The sequence below is a fragment of the Oryctolagus cuniculus genome, chromosome 12, assembly GCF_051225735.1.
Source record: "Oryctolagus cuniculus isolate XC-2025 breed Fujian yellow rabbit chromosome 12, ASM5122573v1, whole genome shotgun sequence".
NCBI lineage: Eukaryota > Metazoa > Chordata > Mammalia > Lagomorpha > Leporidae > Oryctolagus > Oryctolagus cuniculus.
The window spans coordinates 84,956,784-84,978,925 of NC_142878.1; the positions used below are offsets into that span (position 1 = coordinate 84,956,784).

Sequence of the window (22,142 nt, forward strand, 5' to 3'; positions counted from 1 at the left end):
CCGTTGGTTCACCCTCCAAATGGCCACTACTGCTGGCACGCTGTGCCAATCCAAAGCCAGGAGCCAGGTGCTTCCTCCCAGTCTCCCATGCAGGTGCAGGGCCCAAGCACTTGGGCCATCCTCCACTGCACTCCCGGGCCACAGCAGAGAGCTGGACTGGAAGAGGAACATCCAGGACAGAGTCCGACACCCCAGCTGGGACTAGAACCCGGGGTGCTGGCACCGTAGGCAGAGGATTAGCCTAGTGAGCCATGGCACCAGCTGCCTTCTTTCTTTCTCTTTTCTTTTTTTTTTTTCTTTTCTCTTCTTTCTCATACTACCTGTTGAACTTTTACTCAAAATAGAGATAATCAGATGTGTATAAAGTTAACTGAAAATAGATCTTTCTTAGCAAAAAAACAAGGGTGGGAATAAGAGAGGGAGGAGGAATTGAGGTAGGAGTGTGAGTGGGAGGGTGGGCACAGTGGGAAGAATCACCATGTTCCTAAAGTTGTAACTGTGAAACATATGAAGTTTGCAACTACAATACTGTATAGTTCTTCATACATTTTGATGTACATTTACAGTTTAAAGGGTACAGTTTAAAAACTTACCATGGGACTGCCCCCCTTAATCTGGGTGGTAAAAATAGCATTTTGAGTATCAAAGTGAGCATGGGGATAGGATTAAATGCCCACTTAAATAGGATTAAGTGTTAAAGTGATCATAAAATATGACTTACTGTTTGGTAATAATAATAGGTAGAATTAAAAAGGAGTGAATGGTCCAACATGGGAAGCAGTCCATACAGCAGACTCATAGAATGACAATCACTTTAAATAACACTCTGACATCAGAATCAGCCCTTAAGACATTCTAGTCTGGCTGCAAATCTCATGAGAATACTTCAGGCATAGAAAGCCAAAACATTGTGGCAAAAAGTGCCCTTACATGAAGGATCTCTGTGAGACCCCAATAGGAAGAAGTGGTCATCAAAGAAGGATGTACTTTTCTCTAAAGGAAGGAGAGAATTTCCACTTTGCTCATGGCCTTGTCTAAATCAGGAAGGAGTCAGTGGATCCAAAAATCTTCCATAGCCTAGGCAGCTTATGTCAAGAGCCTCAGGTGATCACTGCTTTCACACATAAAGAGTGTTAATTGTTAAATTAACAACAGAAGTCACTATGCACTAACTTCCCATGCAGGACCTCTGTTCTCGAAGAGTTGGATTATGACAGTTAATAGTAAAAGTTGATCCCAAAGATTTACCTCATTTTAATGTGTTAAGTGGAGGATATTATCCAGGTCTCATAAGCTATAGTAAAGTCTAAGTGCTCACAAAAGATGCACCATTCTTGGGTTCTTCTTCGAAGTTAATTTTCTCAAAAAAAAAAATACATATATATAAATTAAACCTCAGAAAGGTTTACTTTTATTGAATTAAAAAGTACTTTCTTTCCTTATTGTATAAATAATCTTGATGTTCTATTGCACAGTAGAGTAATAATAGTTACCAATAGCATACTGTACTTCTCTGAGTAGCTAGAAGAAAGACTTCTGAATGTTCATACTACAAAGGAACCTTGAATATATGAAGTGATGGATGCTAATTATCCTAATTGGATCAGTAAAATGTATGCATGTTTCAAAATATTACACTGAACCCCATAAATATGTACAATTATTATTTTTCAATAAAGACAAAAATAAATAAATAAATAAATTTTTTAAAAAAAAGAGAAATCAGCATTGATACAGTATATGAACTGAACTGTAGACTTCATTGGGATTTCACATCATGTCTTTTCTCTTTTCCAGGATCCAGTCCACATTCATTTGTTGGGGCTCCTTAGCCGCCTCCAATTTTTGACCACTGCTTAACATCTCCTGGTCATTCATGATCTTGACCCTTGTGAAGAGCTCTGGTCAGAAGCCTTGCACAGCGTGTCTCTACTTGACTTGTCTGGAGTTTTTTAAAGGATTAAATTGGGCTTGTGAATTGCTGGAAAGAATTCCAAGACAGAAGATGCCCTCAGTATATCCTATCAGGAGACATGATGTCACTGTGTCCATTTACTGATCATGTTAACTTGATCTGCAGGAAGAAAAAGAGAAGTAAGATCAGAAAGGAAAAGGACATCATTGGGAGAAAGTAACCAATATTCCAAATTAGAAGAATTTGAGCCATAAAGTAAATTAGGACATGGATTTCTCCCCTGCAAAGTTATTTCCCCCTCTGTATTTCATAAATATCTGGAAGGGAGCTATTTTGAGACTGTACAAAACTCTCCTTACATTTTCATCAACTGCTTTTATTGTTATTGTTACAGTAATATTATGGTTTTAGTGGTGATTTTTCTATTTCTCTACTGTCTTCTCCACTTATTTAGTAGAATTGTTCTGTGTGGGATAGTTGGTTGTTCTTCCAATTATTTTTCAATAATTTTTTCTTATCAGTCTGGAGTCATGGATAGGTATTTTATTTCCTGTATTATAAACATATACCATCTTAAAATTTTTTAATTTATTTCATTGCTCAAATTCTAGCTTTGAACATTGGAAGCTTTTCCAGAATGATTGAATTATTCCTGTGTTCTTCCACATTCATTCTCTCTCTCTCTCTCTCTCTCTCTCTCTCTCCCCATCCTCCCCCCTTTCTCTCCACCTCTCTCCCTATCCCTACCCCTTGAGCACTTCCTTACCTTCCAATATCACAAGACACTCCAGGTCCATCTTGGATTTTTCCTAATCCAGTCCTGGTGACAACTACTTCTCCAAGAAACTCTGGTTTCTTTAATTGAAGAGTGATAAATAGAAACCATGACGTGGGACTGATTTCCTTCATGTGGCACGTGCATCTCATATTCAGTCACATCTCTGTGTGAATCAGGTCTCTTTTTATTGCTGAGTAGCATTCCATTACTTGAATATACCATAATCTGTTCATTCGCTGGTTGAAAGGCATTTGTGTTGTTTCAGGTTTTGGTGATTATAAATAAGGTTACTAGAAACATCCAAATGCAAGTTTCAATGTCTGTTTCCTTTCCCTAGGGCAAACACCTAGGGTGGGATGACTGAGCCTTATGTTAAGTGTTTGTTTAACATGATAAGAATTTCCCAAAGTGATTGCACCATTTTACATTCCTACCGGCAATGTCAAGTTCTAGTTGTTCTACCAACACTTGATACTGGCCATGTAGTTTCAATATCACCATTCTAATGGGTTATGTTTCACCTTGTATTTCCCTAATGAATAGTGATATTGAGCAACTTTTCATGAACTTATGCTCTTTCTCTGTACCTTGTTTCTTACTATTGGTACTGTAGAAAAAGTCTCCTGCTTCACGCCTCAATATTGACAGTCTTATACATGAAATCCATGACATTTGTTAAATAAAAATTTTTAAAAACACAATGTCTTTTATACATTTTTAAGACTGTTGTAACATTTGGTACATATATTTCAAAAAGTGTTTTGAAAACAGAATTTAAAGATAAGTCTAGGCCGGCGCCGCGGCTCACTAGGCTAATCCTCCACCTTGCGGCACCAGCACACCGGGTTCTAGTCCCAGTCGGGGCGCCGGATTCTGTCCCGGTTGCCCCCCCTTCCAGGCCAGCTCTCTGCTGTGGCCAGGGAGTGCAGTGGAGAATGGCCCAAGTACTTGGGCCCTGCACCCCATGGCAGACCAGGAGAAGTACCTGGCTCCTGCCATCGGATCAGCGCGGTGCGCCGGCCGCAGCACGCCAGCTGTGGCGGCCATTGGAGGGTGAACCAACGGCAAAAGGAAGACCTTCCTCTCTGTCTCTCTCACTGTCCACTCTGCCTGTCAAAAATAAATAAATAAATAAGTCTATTGGTGTAAAAAAATTTTAAAATCCATGCACAGGAGTATGAATCTGGTTTAGTTCCCATTTAACCATAAGATACTAGTGTCATTCATGTTTTCTCTGGAATAACTAATCAAACACATTTTTAGTTGATGATCTTATTGGCCATTTCACCATAATGTCCTTTTTGTGATTATACATGGAAAGATTTTTATTTTTGTTGATTTCAAAGTTTCACATCAAACCAGCCAAAAATTAAATCTTTTTCCTATTCATTCATTCTACATCATTAATTGGGTTAGCAAACAATTCAAAAACCAACTCAGGATTTCCTTCCAAAATGTACCTCCTTATAAGGATAGGACTGCAGCTTTTAATAGATTCTGAAATTTTTGTTACAATTCTGCCATCAGGAAGTAAAGAATTTCTATTGATTTAATCATTCATCTTATAGCTTTCATTTTCACAGTCTATTAATCTTCAGTTGAACTTTCTCCCAGTTCTCTAATAAATAAAGATGACAAAAGAAGGTGCTCTTCATACAGATCCAAATCAGGAGGCTGTAACCTCCTGTTTTATTGATATGTCCCAAATGATCTTTCCAAATTACAGTCAAATTGGCATATTCCCATTCAACTTACCTTTAGCCGAATCTCAAAAATGTTCGCTGTCATTCACAGCACCAAGACACAAAGACAACCTTCAAGGGGGAGAAGTTGGACTTCAGAGAGACTTACTCTTAAGTGATTGTGGTTAAAATGCCTTCCTTTTGTGACTTTCACCAAAACATGTAAAAACATTGCAAGAGACTCAGCACCCTGGATAGGATCTCAACTGAATGAATGGGAGGAACAAATGTTAGCTCGGAAGTGATTATTTTCCACCAAGGAAACAGACAAGGTGGCACAAAATCCAGGCTCTCAGGGACCTTGTGGCTTAAGAAAGAAGACAAATGCATGCTGAGACTCATTGACACCAAAACCTTGTGGAACCAGCACCAGCCCTCCCACTGCACAGGAAGAAGCTTGCTCCCCACCATGTCATTTCTCTGAGGGACCACCCTGAGAGCCAGTCTTCCCCACACTGGCCCCAGGGGCAGCACCGGAGGCCAAGGCAAGGCTCATGTCTCGGTTTTTCGCTACCTTTTCATTCTGTGCACAGCACTGGGCAGTAGAACAGGAGCTTGAAAGAGGACAGAGCAGGTCAAAAACATCATCACACTAAATACTCTGATTTGAAGTCATTTTTTGGCACTAAGAAAAAAGAAAGCATAGTAGGCAAGCTCCAAGCTCTGAAGGCAATGTTTACTCTTCCACAGTAGAGGACTTACTGGAGAGCTCCTGACAAGACTGTCAAAAGAGTGTTGGGCAATTTAACTATTAATAATCGTAAAAAACAACAAATAAAGCTTTGAATTAATCCAGCATCTTTCATCTCCATATATCAAAGAGTGTTGCCAATGTTCCTGATAACAACACGTCTGTGAAACACTGAAGTGGCAGCATTGTCATTCCTTGCTGACAGATGAAAGAACGCAGAAGCTATGAAATTCTTCCCCAACGAATCAGCCTCAGCCAGAGATCTCCCTGCGAGGTGCCACCAGCAGCTGCGGGATTCGGGTTTATGGAGAGCTCGCACAGGAGCAACATGGAGCACCAATGAAGGCTTGGAGTCTCTTGCTCTAACAAAGGGCACGTGCAAACATGGTTCTGTGTCTGTGCAGGTGGGTCAGCACGGTGATCCTTGTAAATGTCAGCCATTCATGGGCAAGCGTTTGCCATGGGAGTTAAGATGATGCCTGGGACACCCGCATCCCATTTTGGAGAGCCTGGGTTCGAGTCCTTTCAATTCCAGCTTCCTGCTAAAGCACACTCTGGGAAGCAGCGGGGATAGCTTGAGTACTTTGGTCTCTGACACCCACACGGGAGACCTGGGTTGAGGTCTGGGACTCCAGCTTTAGTCTGGCCTCGCTTTGCCTGTTGGAAGCATTTGGGGGTCAGATAGATGGGATATCTCTGTGTCTGGCTCTTCGCCTTGCAGGAAATCGAAATAAATAAAAATAAAAGTCAGCCATTTGCAGACCCTCAGGATGTGCTCTGGGAAAATACTGACCCCAGTACAGCCTACTTCTGAGGAGTGCACAGGCTGTGCGATGCACAACAGAAGGCTACACCCATGCTTCTCACACCCTACACTGCAACCAAGTGAACTACCAGAGTTCCCCAACAGCAAGGCCACGGCCCCTCCTCCTTTGCTCGTCCTGTTCCACTGCTTTCATACACCCCCATCACAAGGCTATTGAAGCAGCACTTACACCTCCTTCATTATTATGCTTTGTAAATTCTGTGAAGATTCCCACTACATGCCCAGGGTCTTTACTGCATGTATTCGCTTGCCAGTCTTTCTTTCCTACCAAACTCTCAGCTTTTTGTCAGGAGGAATTCAAAATATTGTCATAAATCTATCAGGGAGTCAAGTTCCTATCAGATGCTCAGTAGCTGTTTCTAGAAAAAGGAGGGAATGGGTGGGTGGGGAGGGAGGGAAGGAAGGAGGGAGGGAGGGAAGGAGGGAGGGAGGGAGGGAATGGGTGGGTGGGGAGGGAGGGAGGAAATGAAGGAGGAAGGGAGGGAGGGAAGGAGGAAGGGAGGGAGGGAAAGAGTGCATGGGGGAAGGAGGGAGGGAGGAAATGGGTGGGTGGGGGAAGGGACTTATATTTACTAAGCAGCTAAATTTGCCACTCACAGTACTAGGTATATTCCTGTTCAGTATTTAGTGTGTGCTAATAATTTAAAGGCTTGTGTCTCTTTTGTATTTCAGAAGATTCTGAGCTTTCATCATTGTGAAAGTGCTTTTCTCCCATTCCCTCAATTCTCTAGTTCTGGAATTCCCACTAGACCCAAGTGAGATTCCCTCAGAATCTCCTTCATGTCTCTTAACTTTTCTAGTTTTCATCTCTTTACCCAACATTTAGGATTGAACTCTCCAGTGTTATCTCCCAATTCTCCAATGCTCTCTTGGATCCATCCAGAGCTGATTTGTCTCCTGCACAAGTTTTTATTCCAATTACTTGTTCTTCTATTTCTACTGTCTAATCAGCTCATTTTCATGTGCACCTGTTCTTGATTTCTACCAGCCTGGTTTTTTTCATAATTTCTTGCTCTTTTTAGGTGTTCCTTTCTTTCTATCTTGGAGAGTCTTAAACATATTCCTTTAAAAGTCGTTTTCAGATCTCTCTTTGATCCCCATTTCAAAGGGAGTGAATTCTACTGGTTCTGAGCTTCGTGTTTCTTTTTCTTAGCATTATTTTCCTGCACATGCTTTGAAACAAGTTTATCTGGGAGATTTTCAATTTCATCCCACCCTCCCTGTGTGAAGATCCTTGTTTCCTGCATTGGTTCTCCCAGCCTGCAGTCAGGTCGGAGAGGGTGCTCGGGCTTCCTGTTCCAGGGCGACACAGGGGATCTCACAGATCTCATCGCTGAGCCAGCAGACCCTGGTTGTCCCCCTGGGGCTGTGGCTTCCTCGAATCCTCCTCCACCAGGCTCTGTAACATGCTGCAGCTCTGTAACATGCTGAGGTTTCTTCTGGCCTCTTCGGAACAGGGAGGGAGGAACGTCTGCCACAGCCCACAATAACCTTGGATCCAAGTCCCAGCTATGGATGCAGAATTTTTGGTCCCCTTATCCTGCAGCAGCTGCACTTCAAGTCCCCCACTGCCTCTTCCCAACTCCCAGAGCCCAGCAGAGCTATCACCTTAATCACCATCCACTACTGTTTTGTTTCTGGCCCAAAGAGGTATGTCTCTAGTTGTTGGTGTTTTTTTTTTTTTAAGATAGATATAGATTGATTGATTTGAAAGGCAGCATGACAAAGAGAGGGAGAGACAGGATGGGGGAGAGGGAGAGCAAGAAGGAGAAGGAAGCGTTCCATCCACTGGTTCACTCCCCAGATGGCTGCAGCTGCTAGGATTGGGCCAGGCCAAAGCCAGGAGCAACGGACCCTATCCTGGTCTCCCATGTGGTTGCATGGACCCAAGCTCTTGGCCATCTGCTACTGCTTCCCCAGACACATGAGCAGGGAGCTATATCAGGAGTGAAGCAGCCGGGATGTGAACCAGTGCTCCCATGTGAGATGCTCATGTCTCAGGTTCTGACTTAACCTGCTGCACCACCACACTGGCCCCACTTATCTTATTGAATGTGCCAGTGTCTGAACTCCTTTTGAAATACTTCATCTATCTTGCAATATATGTAGGTTTAGTGGGCATTTACAGTGTGAACTTCCAACACAGTCCTGACCTAATGTCCCAGTCTAGGCGTTTTCACAGCATCCATCAGTCCCCATATGAGGATCCTCAGCTGCCCAAAATGCACCCAGCTCTCTGCATACATGTCCTGGTCCAATGGGAGACAGATTAGGCCCATGCAGACCCCTGCCCAAGAGCAAGCAGGGCCTGTGACTATGCCCCCCGAATGTGGAGCCGCCCTGGAGGCCCCACAGGGTACTGCAGCTCCCCCAAAATCAAGCAGGCAACATTTGAGCCCACGCTGCCCACATGGTCCCTGGCAGTGACAGGCCTGGAGTTGAGGCTCAAGGCTTTGCCTAGAAGGAGATGCTCTCTAAAACAATAAGCAAGACTCCCACCTAAACTCTACCACTCACATCTCTCAGATCAGCCCCCAAAGACATGGATCCACCTGCTCTGAGCTGTAGTCTGACATTCTCAGCCTCAGTCCACACCATGCACCTGGCCTGTTCCCTCTCCTTGCCTTTTCTCTACCAGGAGTGCGCATCCTCACACACCTCAGTGTAGACACGGGACATCGCAGGAGTGTATTTTCCCACGAAGTGGCTGCTACCAGCATGGCTCCATTTTACAGGCTCTCAAAATGAGGCTCAGGTTCTGTGACATCTCCAAGACCCCAGAGACACCCAGTGCTGGAACCAGGGTTTGAAAGCCAGGTGCTTCTGAACCTGAAGTCCAAGCCCTTCACTGAAGGTCATACTCCCACGTCCACCGTGGCATTCACCTTCATGGCATCCGACACTGTCACGAGTGCCTTCAGTTCAGAAGTGCCCCCTCCTCAGCTTCCAGACACGGACCTCATGTGACCCTCTTCTCACTTCTGTTTGTCCTTCCTAGGACCCCACCCATGGTGTTTCCTGGGACTTGATCATCCTTTCCTGCCTGCAATTCCCTCCAGACAACTCAACAGAAGCCTCTGCATGCCACCGCCACCCAAGGCCGACGCTCATTAACACTGCAGGTTCATCTTCACCCATGGACCACACATTCCTCAATTTCTTTTTTTTTTTTAAGATTTTATTTATTTATTTGAGAGGTAGAATTACAGACAGTGAGAGAGGTAGAGACAGAGAGAAAGGTCTTCCTTCCACTGGTTCACTCCCCAAATGGTCGCAACAGCCAGAACTGCGCCGATCCAAAGCCAGGAGCCAGGTGCTTCTCCTGGTCTCCCATGCGGGTGCAGGGCCCAAGCACTTGGGCCATCCTCCACTGCACTCCCGGGCCACAGCAGAGAGCTGGACTGGAAGAGGAGCAACCGGGACTAAAACCCGGCACCCATATGGGATGCTGGCGCCGCAGGCAGAGGATTAACCAAGTGAGCCACGGCGCTGACCCCACACACTCCTCAATTTCAACAGGGTCAATTCCAAGGTCATTACTTGCATCCCTGCAGAATAATTGCTTTTTAAAAAATATCTACATTTAGTCCTTAGTGCTATATTAATTCTAACTGCTGCCAACAATTTATTCTGACTTTTAATCAGACTTTCACTGTTTTTGCAGCACCAGGTTCACCAGGGCCATCCCCAGCACCTAGTGCACACTCACCCCTTGGCCACTCACTTGTCACTGTCCATCGCAGAATGAGCAGGGGCAAGGGCTGGCCCCTTCGCCTCAGCTTGCCCTGAGACTCAGCACCGTGGCCGCCCTGCCCAGCAACGTGACACACCACCCCCATCAGGAACTCCCCACTGGACCAGCGAGCACAGGCACTCCCACCTCCAGCCCCAGCCTGGCTTCCAGTCTACATCAAACATTTAGGTAATTAAGTAGAAACTGGCAACAGATACAAAAACACAGAATCTCACCCCAACAGGGGCGCATAATGCTCAATTCTATTTTCCCAAAGAAGTGATCAGAAGCCTGTGTGCACGGGAGAGGCAACTTGACAGGGGTACCAGCATCTGAAGTCAGCATAGAGGCTGAAAGCAAAGAATTCAGAGAAACGGGTCTCAGCCACAGCTCTGCATGCAAGACAGGGGGCTGGGATTTGCATTTCATCGGGCGCACAGGGCAAACACAAATCCACTGTGACTAACAGTCCCCAGGCCTCCCAGGCTATCCCTACTGGGGAATACACACACCCACATGCACGCTCAAGACAGCATGCACACCCACACCATACAGCAAACAATGCACATTCACACCCACATACAAAACAACACTCACAACGCCCACACACCAAACAGCACCTACCCACACTCAAGACAGCTTACACACCCATATCCTATACCACACACACACACACACACACACACCAAACAGCACCCACACCCATGCCCACACACAAAACAACATGCATACCCACACTCAACATTCGACACACCAAAAAAGCACACACAGAACAGAACTCACACCCACACCACAGACCAAACAACACACTCCCTCACCCCATGCTCATGACAGCATTCATACTCAAACCACACACAAAACAACATACACATTCATATCAAAACAATACACACACCCACACATCAAACAACAGACGCAAACCCACACACCAAAAAGCATTCATACATCCACATGCCAAACAGCATGCACACCCACACTCACACTCAAAATAACATGCACACTCAACTGTACATATGCCCATACTTATATAACAAAACAACACATACCCACATACTGAACAACAAGCTCACTCACTCCTACAACAAAGCAACATGCACACAGACACACCCCACACAAACACCCTCAGATCCCTATACACACACTCACACTTTGCACATACAAAAATTCACACCACTCTCACACACCAACATGGTTCACCTGGGGCCAGGCCCACGCTTCTGAACAGCCAGCCCCAAACAAGCTTATGAAGTACATCTCCTGCTCATCACCAGTCTTGTCCCCATCACATACTGAGAAACTTCAGGTGGAAAGGTGAGCAAAGGGGGCCCGCATTGTGTCTGCAGAGTCAGCATTCCATATGGATGCCAGTTGGAGTCCCAGCTGCCCCACTTCAGATCCAGCTTCCGGTTAATGGCCTGGCAAAACAGCAGAAGACAGTTCAAGTGCTTGGGACCTCGCAAACACGTAGGAGACCCGGAAGAAGCTCCTGGCTTCTGACTTCGGCCCAGCCCAGCCCCAGCCATTGCAGCCTTTTGGGAAGTGAACCAGCGGATGATGGGTCTTTCTCTCACTCTCTCTCTCTGTCTCTTCCACTCCCTCTCTGTAACTCTGCCTTTCAAATAAACAAACAATGGGCTGGCGCTGGTGCTTAGCGGGAGAAGCCACTGCTTCTAGAGCTGACATCCCATATGAGTGCCGGTTCGAGTCCTGGCTTCTCCACTTCCTGTCCAGGTCTCTGCTATGCCCTGGGAAAGCAGTAGAAGATGGCCCAAGTCCTTGGGCCCCTGCACCCATGTGGGAGACCCAGAGGAAGCTCCTGACTCCTGGCTCCGGATCAATGCAGCTTCAGCCATTGCAGCCAATTGGGGAGTGAACCAAAGGATAGAAGACCTCTCTCTCTGCCTCTCCTTTTCTCTCTGCCTCTCCTTCTCTCTCTGTGTAACTCTGACTTTCAAGTAAATAAATAATTCTTTTAAAAAAATCATTTAAAAAAAGAAAGGCAAGCAAAAAACCAGGAAAACAGTCTAGTAAAAGCAAAAGAGAGTAAGTCAACCTCAGCAGTCATATAAGAAACACAAATCAGGACAGGGTACTCTTGTTCAACTGTCAGAGCTGTGAAATCAGAAGCAATGAGACTCCTCCCTGCTGGAGGTCACTGGCCACCCCTGGCTGGGCCAGAAGGGGGCACTCACTTCACTCCCACCTTCAAGAGTCAGTGCACTGGGGGCAGCGCTGTGGCATAATAGGCTAAGCCTCGGCCTGCAGTTCTGGCATCCCATGAGGGCCGGTTCATGTCCCGGCTGCTCCTTTTCCCATACTTCTTTCCTGCTTAAGGAAAGCCATAGAAGATGACACAAGTGAGAGACCAATTACAGGCTCCTGGCTTCGGATCAGCTCAATGTGACCATTTGGGGAGTGAACCAGCAGATGAAGGACCTTTCTCTCTGTCTCTTCCTGTCTCTGTCTGTAACTCAACATCTCAATACATAAATAAAATCTTTAAAAAATCAGTGCACCATGTTCCTACCACTCCCATTAACAGAGTCAGCTGAGCATGGGGTAAAGTGCATGTGTGTGCAGGGGGAAGTGGGGAGAGAGGTACCAGGAAACAAAGCTACACACACACACACACACACACACACACACACACACTGTGGGCACATGGGAGGGTCAGGATTAATTCAGCTCTGCCACGCTGATATGCCTTAGGGGCACTGCTGAGTTGGCCTTACAGGATCACACTTCAGAAGTGGTGTCAAGATGCATACCTAGAGCATACGACAGGCAGAGGAGGGGCAGTCAGAGGAGTCTCAGGATTACCTCCAGTGAGGCCACCAGAGGTGGGTGGGAGTTCACCAGAAGGATGGGGAGAAAGATATTCTAGGGCAAAGAAAGATCAAGGTCACAGGCACTGCAATATCAATGTGTGTTTATGTAATCACTGGAGGCCTTTCACATTTTTCCATAGGATGCTTTCCATGCGGTTAAGCAAGGTGTGTTCCACTGACCCCAGGAAATGAGAAGAGGCTACAGTGACAGATCAGGTATTGACCTGACAGGGTGCACAGGTAAACTCACTGAGTCCTCAAAACGCCTGTAGAGCAACCACAGACCTGGTTTATAGGTGACGAAGCTGAGGCTCAGAGAAGACCGATTTACCCATAAACCCAGGGCTGCTCAGGGCTGAAGGTCAGTCATGAACTGATGTCCCTCATCCACCTGACCATGAAGCCACCACCATTCTATCTCCTATACCACACTGCCTCATTTCCAGAACTTTCCTTAAAATTGAATCTCCTGAAATTAGATCTACAGATTGACACAACTCACCTATCATAATCCACGTGGGCCCTTTTGCTGAAATAGACAAACTGATCCTAAAATTGATATAATAATTCAAAGGATCCAGAAAAGCAAAAAAAAAAAAATTCAAAACTTGCTCTAAAGCTACAGTAATCAAAACTGTGTTGCATAAGTTGCTGGCATAAGGATAGATGTATAGATAGTAGAATAGAATCGAGAGTCCAGAAATAAATCCATAAATAATTTAAGGCAATTGAATTTTTACAAGAGTGCCAGGACAATTCAATGAGGCAAAGAACAGCCTTTTCAATAAAGGGAGCTGAGACAGCCAGAAATCTACAGGCAATGGAACAAGGCAGGAACCTTGCCTTTCATGGTTGGCAGCAACACTCCTGGAACTGGAGGACATTGCGCTAAGTGAGAGAAGCACACACTGGAAGACAAAAACTGGACGTTCACACTGATATGGGGAAGCCAACAGTTGACCCCTGGGAGAGAAGAGAAGAGTGCCTACCACAGCCTGGGGACAGTGTGGAGGAGGCAGAGTTGGAGAGAAGATGGTTAATGGGCACAGGGATGCAGTTGGAGAAGGGGGAAGATTTGTATCATCTAGACCATGGGAGTACAGCCATGGTTGACAGCAATTAACTGAATATTCAAAATACCAGCAGAAAGGGTCTTGAATGTTGCCAAAACAAGGAATGTGGCACAAATGCCAGTTCCCCAATCTGATCATTATACTGTAGGAATCTACTTGTATTGAAATGTCACTCTGTGTGCCACAAACATGTACAATGACTACTGTCAATTTTAAAAAATTATTTAAAATATATAATGTGAGTTATCACATTACTCAGCCATTCCACTCCTTGGTATATGCCCCAAACAGTTGAAAAAAATGTATGTCTGCATAAAAACTCACACATAAATATTCACAGAAGCATGATTCATTTATAACCTTCATTATACCCATAGGGAGAAACAACCAAATGTCCGTCAACTCATGATAGATAAACAAAGGTGGTTCATCCACACGATGGAGCCTATTCAGCCACAAGAGACAACAAAGTACTGACAGGATGGATGCTGAAAACACAGTTTCAAGAAGGAAGAGCTGGTTGCCAAAGACCACAGGATATAGGATTCCATTTTGAGGAAATACTCAAAATGCATACATCAACATGAGATAGTGATTTGGGATGTGAGTGAATGGGGAAGAATGAGTGCTGGTGATTACAGAGCTGATGGGGGGAGGGGGGAGTGACAAACATGCTCTAACACTGATGATGATGATGATGGCTGTACCACTCGGTGAGCGCACTGAAAACACGCCTGGCACACTTGAGATGGGTGAGCCAAATGACACAGGAATTACAACTCACCAAAAGCCATTTTAGAATAAAACAGACCAAAAGCAAAATGTTAGCACAGGCTCACAGTGGTTGGCACAGAGAGATAGATGCCCCAAGGGACTAAGAAGCCACTCACTATCCCTGCACCTGGAGTTAAGCGTTGTGAACACTTTGGTTTCTTTCCTTCCAGAACCTCTTTCCAAAGGCTGTTCTTACTTCTGGGGCTCTGTGTTCTATCTGAAGTCAGGTACCACACCGGCCTGGTGGGTCCTCACCTTCAGGCATGCTTGCATGCTCCTCTGGCACCCCCTGCCACACCAGCTCCAGGGCACACAGGTCTACGTACTTGGCGTCCTCTGATTGGCACACCCATTTCTTGGGTGGCCAGCTGAGACGCTGAGGCCCTAGCACACTCAGCAGTTGCCTCCCTTGTGGCTTCTCTCATGGGATCAGCCTTGCTTCCTGCGACTGGCTTCCACTCTGAAACTGGCCCCTCGAAACACAAGTCCAGCACATGTTCTCCCTTGGGAGAAGAGGAGTGGCCGGGGGGGCGGTGCACAGGGCAGAGTGCGGTGGAGGAGGGGGAGGGGACTCCTCCCCTCAGGCAGCCATCTTTACCACCCTCCCTGCTGACTGAAGTCCTACCCAGGACACCTCCGGACCTGGTGGCCTTGGCCATGAGCTGCCCGTGAAGGTCACTTGAATTCTGCCTCCCCCTCACTCACTGGCTGTTCCCAGATTTGCTGCCATTGTGCTGACAGTCCCACCACCTGGCCTGGCTGCCTCCTTGCCTTTGCCCTAGACCCCTTCCTGGACTGGTTCAGGTGGCCTAGGAGGAACCACCAGTGCCAGGCTTGGGAAGCCCACAGAGAATCGGACCCCACCTACCCTGAGGTTCCAGGAGAGGAGTCGGGTTGGTCAGACTGGGGTTGGCCTGACCACAAAAATCTGGGCACAGCGTGTTCTCACACAGAAAGCTCCAACTCTCTCTCTCTCTCTCTCTCTCTCTCTCTCTCTCCAGAGATGGCAGACCTTGGGAAATGGAACCATCTCCTTGTTATCAATGTAAAAACCGAGCTGAGCTATTTGTGATCTAAATCAAAATAGAACTGTGTCTGGCAAACTCATTTTTCTCAGGCCCGGCAGCTCCCCAAGATACATTGTCTACTGATGCTGGGGAGGAGGGAGACAATGGCGACTGCCAGGAGCCATTGATCACTTGTTTTATGTCCAGAACGCATCTTTAATCACTGTCGCTTCAGAAAGAAATGGGAAATGGAGATGGATTCTCCAGTGCCAGAGGCAGAGAGCTTGGTAATTGTAGCTCTTTCATTAAAACTTTGGAGGAATAAGATAGCCAGTGGCTGTTCACCTCCGCCTGGGCGAATAGGGCGCCCACCTTGACTCAGCACTTAGAGTTGGGAGCTGCAGTGCCAGCAAGAGCCTTGCAAGTCACCAGAGACTCTCGTCATTGGGAGCTGCCTGGCCTGGAACCCAGCGTCCCAGCCCAGCATGTGAAGGCTCACCCACAGGACCCCACACACCACGCGACCCATGGCTCACGGCGTCTCACTGTCCTTATTTACAAACGGGGGCATAACTCTCCTTTCCTGCTGTCCTACGCTATTTTATTCTCTTGTCCCACTTTGTGAACCAGTTCTTGTACTGGCCGTGACATTTATTGATGCATTCATTTAGTTTGCAAATAATAATTAGCGCCTTATTTTGTGTTTGATGGTCACCAAGAAGAGTTGGTTTCCTACCCCCTTGGAACTCCTGGCCCACAGTGGACATCCTCAGCAATTGGGCAATGTTACTCTGGAGAAGCGAAAAACAAAATCTTCCTGTGTCTATGTACGAAGCACAGATATGCAGGCAGCACATAAACACATTTTAAAATTTCATGGTGGACAAGGAAGAAATGACGAGGGCAAAGAAATCTAAAAGAATTACTTATGGGAAAGACATGGTTTAGGGACTTTCCTCCCCTTCATGCTTCGGAACTCCAAATGTGCCACCTCCTCCAAGAAGCCTTCCCTCAGTACCAATTCCTTTTGCTCCCACAGCACAGATCTCTGAGTTCACACCACCTCTGACCCATCACTCTGTCTACTCAGTTGATCTGCAGGATGCTTTCAGGCAAGGTTCGGGTCTTTGCCTACTTCAAATACTTAAGGATTAGTACATACTAGGTGTTCAATAAACGGTGACTAAGTGAATGAATAAATAAGCGGTGGCACATGTCTCACTCTGAAGGTGGAGAAGGAAGATAAGCAAATCAACATCTAAAGACCCCTGTTTTCCAGGCACCGTGAGAGCCTGCCTCACGTCCGTATTTTCCATAGCCCTGGGAATACCAAGGCAGAAATCATGACTTCCGGGGAAATGAGAGTGAAACAGGATCCCGTGAAGTGGTGTGCCTGAGCCAGCCCCTGGGGCCCATGCAGCCCATTACATTGTAGGAAATTTTTCAAGCCAGCTGTGAAGTCCTCAGTGGTGTGAAATTGTCTATGATGGGAGTAGTTACACCATGAGTACTGACAGCCATCGCAATCCAAGGCTTCGACGGACCCTTCCCTGAAAGCCAATGTGAGCATGTCACTGATGCCATGCCTGGTGAGTGACAACAAGGACAGGGCAGAGTGTTCCCAGAGTATGATGCTTCCTCCCTACAACTGGAGAGGGACCAGAGTGTGTGTGAGAGGGATCCATCTTTGCATCATAAGACTTCATCCAGGGGCCAACGCCGTGGCTCACTTGGTTAACCCTCCACCTGCGGTGCCGGCATCCCTTATGGGCGCCGGGTTCTAGTCCTGCTGCCCCTCTTCCAGTCCAGCTCTCTGCTGTGGCCCGCGAGGGCAGTGGAGGATGGCCCAGGTGCTTGGGCTCCTGCACCTGCATGGGAGACCAGGAGGAAGCACCTGGCTCCTGGCTTTGGATCGGCGCAGCACCGGCCATAGCAGCCATTTGGGGAGTGAACCAATGGAAGGAAGACCTTTCTCTCTGTCTCTCTCTCACTGTCTGTAACTCTGTTAAATAAATTAAAAAAAAAAAAAAGACTTCATCCAGCCTCTCACTCAATACCCTTTGTTTCTCACTGAAATAACTTTCCTGGTCCTTATGTTTTTATGAAAAAGTAAACTGAAGGGGCCCTTGAGAACCACTCTCTTAGAAACTCGGCCTCACCACTACTTTCTAGGAAGCAGAAGCAGAATTTGGAGGAAAGGGTTCAAGAGCGCACTGCAAAAGTAACATCCCCTTAGTCTGTTTGCTGGTGCTATGACTGAATACTACAGGCTGGACAGTTTATACAGAACCAAGGCTTACTCAACTCAAGGTTGTGCAAGTCCAAGGTCAGGGGACCACATCCGGTGAGGACCTCCATTTTGGTGGGCATTCTCTACAGAGCTGCCGGGCGGCGCTGGGTATCACACGGCCGGGCTGAGCAAGCCGGCAACTCTCTCCTCCTCTTCTTCAAAGCCACTAATGCGATCATAAGCATGCCACCCTCGTGACTTCTAAATAAGGACAGTGACCCTAGTCACTTCTCCGAATTCGGTTAACACAGGGCATTTCAGATTGAGGCTCAACGTGAGTTTTGGTAGAGGCATTCGAGCCATTGCTCACCCAAACTGCAGAGTCCAATCAATGCCCAGAAGCCTTCCAGGTCCCCTCCCAGGGAGCCCTGCAGCAGCTCTCCCCGGGGCCTTGGGACTCGTTTTTCTACCTCCTCTGAGGATAACACTTCTCAAAGGTCGGGAGCAAGCAGGTTTGACCTCAGCATCCATCTCTGGAAGGCAGCCCAGGGGTTGGCACTCAGGAACTGTGGGTGTTGAACGAGGTAACAGCCGTCTGACCTGAATGCAGCTCATCAGGGAACCAAAACCCCATACCAAATGCATGGATTCCCAGCAACGCCCCCAGTGGATCTGAACCGACCGAGCCAACCTCAAAGCCCAAACACTTCCCTCACTCCTCGACCCCTTCACATTTTCCTCAAGACTCAAATCAGTGTTTAAATGCCTCGGGTGCTACAGCGATATGCTCAAAATGCTAAACGTCTTATTAGACAAAGGAGTTTGGGCCTGACTCCGTCAGAATACAGATCCGCTCCGAGTAGCATCAGCGAGCACTGGGGGTTTGCCACATCACAGCATCATTAGCAACCAGACAGAGACATTCAACACATATCTGAATGTCAAGTCTCCAGGTTCTGACTGCTCGGCAAGCCAGGGAGACAAAAAATAAATAAATAAAAGAGGCTTGTGGTGTACCTGGCTTCCTCTCCCATTAGGTGCTGTGATGGGATCCCTGATTTAAGACCAGGATTCAATTGAGAAGCTGTGCTGATAGCACAATAAATATCAGGGAGGCGGCGGGCCTGCACTGGCGTGCTGTGGGAGCCCAGGACCATGGGCTGTGGCATTATTTATAATCAAGTAAATACCTATTTTGGTTTCCAGAAAAGGACATCGGGGAGGAAATTAATATGGAAAAGGGGAAGAAAGAGGCATGTGGGGGAGGAAGAGTATTTGTCCTTGTTGGGAAATAACAGGCAACAGGTAGAAATATTCTCGGTGGACGTGTTCAAAATAGTGAGAAGGGACAGGAAGGTTTCGTTTTTCCTGGCTGCCTTTGCCCTGATCTCTCCCAAGGTCCTCTTGCAACTGACATTAGGAAGAAAGAATTAAAATGATTCATTATCAGCAGTGACCAAAGAGCCTGTATTTGCTTTTTAGAAAAATACCAAAGAAGTGCTATTAGTCAGTGAAACAGAAATTATTCATTTGCATGTACCAAAATACAATTCTCTATCTTTATGAGTCTTTCAGATCAATACATTCCCAAGTCCCTCCCCCCTCCATCCCCTGCCAATGCATGTTGAGCCGGCAACCCCAACTTTTCAACAACCCTATGTGCTCACTGTTCCCTGCTCACCCCCTGGCCTCCCCTCCCTCGTCCTAAGTCGGTGTGCTCTGAGGACAATGGGAAAGGGCTCAGCTGCAGAGACTGTGGGGCAGACAGGGTAGGGAAACTGTCCCTGGCCCCACAGCCAGCAAGTAATGGTTCTGGGCTGCAGTCCCAGGGTGCTGTTTCCTGGTGTGTCGCTTCTATCAGCCTCACCATTCCCTCCACCTGGGGCCTCTCAGATCCACTTCCTGTACCACTAGAGCTGTCCCCAAATGGCAGAGCCAAAGCATGTCCTCCCCGTAGCCCGCACTTTCAGGGGAGCCTAGAGACCATGGCCTTGGGTTTCGCCAGCACTGGCAGTTGGGACACACCCCAGGGTTAGCCAGAGGCCTGGGTGGGCGGGACAACGCTCAGATGGAAGCACAGCCTAGGCCGGCCAGCGGCGATCGGCTCAGTGAACAATCACCCTCCCTCCAAGAAAGCACCACTGGAGACGGGAGCCACAGGAGAGTGTGCCTCCCTAGTTCACACATCAGGCAGCCCTCACACAAGAAGAGGCTCAGAGAGCCCCAGCCTCTGCATAGGGCGCAAGTGGTGTTCGGATGGAAAATGGAGCAGAGAACAGGCACAGCGTGCTGGAAAGCGCTCTGACGGCCTGGCAGCCTGGGACTGGCTGCCGCTCAGCCGTGTGGGACAGGTCTCCTGCTCAGCTGGGCTTTCAGTTGAAATGCCAAGTTATTTTACAGATCCTGGCATAGGACTCAAAGGATGAAGGCATCCTTGAGGCCAGACTTAGTTAAATTTCACAACAGATAAGGCAAGTGAAGCCTGAACATACATGTGAAGCTCCTTGCCCAAGGTCACAAAGTCACTGGCAACACCAGGACTCAAACCCACATGGCAGAGCCCAAGTTTTCTTAAGTTTTTTGCAATAAAAAGTCCCAGTGTGGGTGAGCTCCAGTCTCCAGGTGCTAATTCTCCCCACCTGGGTTCTCAGAAAGACTCCAGACTCTAGAGTTAAAGGGCCCTGGCTCAGAGACTCGAGCAAGTTCCCCAAAGTGTTTAGCACTCAAGTCCTTCTTTTTTTTTTTTTTTTTTTTTTTTTTTTTTTTTTTTTTTTTTGACAGGCAGAGTTAGACAGTGAGAGAGACAGAGGTCTTTCTTCCGTTGGTTCACCCCCCAAATGGCCGCCGCACCGCGCCAATCCAAAGCCAGGAGCCAGGTGCTTCCTCCTGGTCTCCCATGGGGTGCAGGGCCCAAGCACTTGGGCCATCCTGCACTGCACTCCCGGGCCACAGCAGAGAGCTGGTCTGGAAGAGGAGCAACCAGGACAGAATCCAGCGCCCCGACCGGGACTAGAACCCAGGGTGCCGGTGCCGCAGGCGGAGGATTAGCCTAGTGAGCCGCAGTGCCGGCCTCAATTTTCTCATTTCTCTAAAGTAGTGGAAGCAGCTTTCCACCAGGGTTGTTGTGGTGGGCGGATGGGTGGGTGGGTGCGTGGAGTGCCCGTGTGAGACGCTTTTCCCCTGTTCTCTCCTCCTCTGGGGACTTGGGGTCTGCAGCAGCCAGGGGTGTGAGGAGGCCCGAGCGTGAACACACCCACCCACATGCGCATGTGTACCACCACCGGGCTCCTTCTGGGGGGCCTTGTCCAGCTCTGGTAAGCAGCTGATCCCCAGCAGGAAGATCACAGCCAGCAGCTGTCTCTGTAACCAGGGAAAGAAAATGAGGGAGCCCGAGCCAAGTTGACATGGGATGAAGGGGCTGGAGACGGAGTCAGCTGTCGCTTGGGGCCTAATTATCCAGCAGTCAGAGCCCTGCGACACCTGAGATCCCTATCAACCCTGAAATACCTTCATATGCCATCCAAGCTGGAGTCTTCTATCAAGGCATCCAAATTAAGCAAGGCATGAGTCACTACAGTGGCCTCCAGGGGCCATTTCTAGCAGCAGGCCACTAACTCTCTGGCTCCTACAGAAAATGCAGATTAGGGCTTGCAGGTAGACCAACAGCATAAAGCGGGAAAGACAGAGAGCGTAATTAACAGGTGAAGTGAGCAAGGCCCGGAAGGGGACGCACTGCTTAGGATTGCACAGATCAAATGTAGCAGAGCTTGCACCCGAGCCCCAAGGGCCAGACTTTCCACCAGACCTCCCCCTTTTCCTCTCCAATGCCCCTGTCTTGCTCTTGAAACCAGGGCTCAGACCCTGCCATTGGCAAAGGCCTAGCCCCCCACAATCCATCCTGGAAGCCATCACCACATTTGGGACCACAAACACTGCCTGCCAACACTTCCAAAAGCTCTTCTACCAGCGCCTTGGAATACACTGCTTGAGACTGCTGCGTTGAAGCCCTTAGCCTCACAGTGATGCTATTTGGAGGTGGGGTCTTTGGAAATCAGATTCAGATGAGGTCACGAAGTGGGGCCCTCTGTATCCTTTGAAGGGGGTGATGAGACCACAGCCTACTCTCTCTGCCTCTGCCTCTTGGTGCCATATACGGATACCTGAGGAAGACAGCCATGTGCAAGCCACAAAGAGGTCCTCACCAAGCCCCCCAACACCCTGATCCCAGACTTGCAGTCTCAAGAACCATGAGAAGCAAATCTCAGCTGTTTAAGCCATCAAGTCTATGGTCGCTGGTGCCAGCAGCCCTAACCCACCCAGATTCAGTAAAGATCACAGTGCAGGCCAGGATTCAGCGCCCTCCTGTGGGAGACACGGCACAGGTTTCTAGCCTTCTTCATCCTTCCTAGTCACTAACTCATGGACTCCTTCACTGAATACATTATCTATTGATGCCATGCACTAAGGACAAAACAAGAATAAAACTTTCTCTCCCTTTTTGATATTATTAATTTGCATTTTATTTGAAAGAGAGACACAGAAGGA

At 47.5% G+C, this 22,142-nt stretch overlaps 1 long non-coding RNA gene across 1 annotated transcript; it reads right to left on the reverse strand.

Moving 5' to 3' along the window:
* Positions 1-9,917: 9,917 nt before the first annotated feature.
* Positions 9,918-21,759, reverse strand: LOC149123136 (uncharacterized). Its single transcript, XR_016218553.1, has 3 exons — positions 20,855-21,759; positions 10,976-11,100; positions 9,918-10,035 (listed from the first exon to the last, which is right to left on the reverse strand). It is a non-coding gene; the product is annotated as an uncharacterized LOC149123136 (long non-coding RNA).
* Positions 21,760-22,142: the final 383 nt, after the last annotated feature.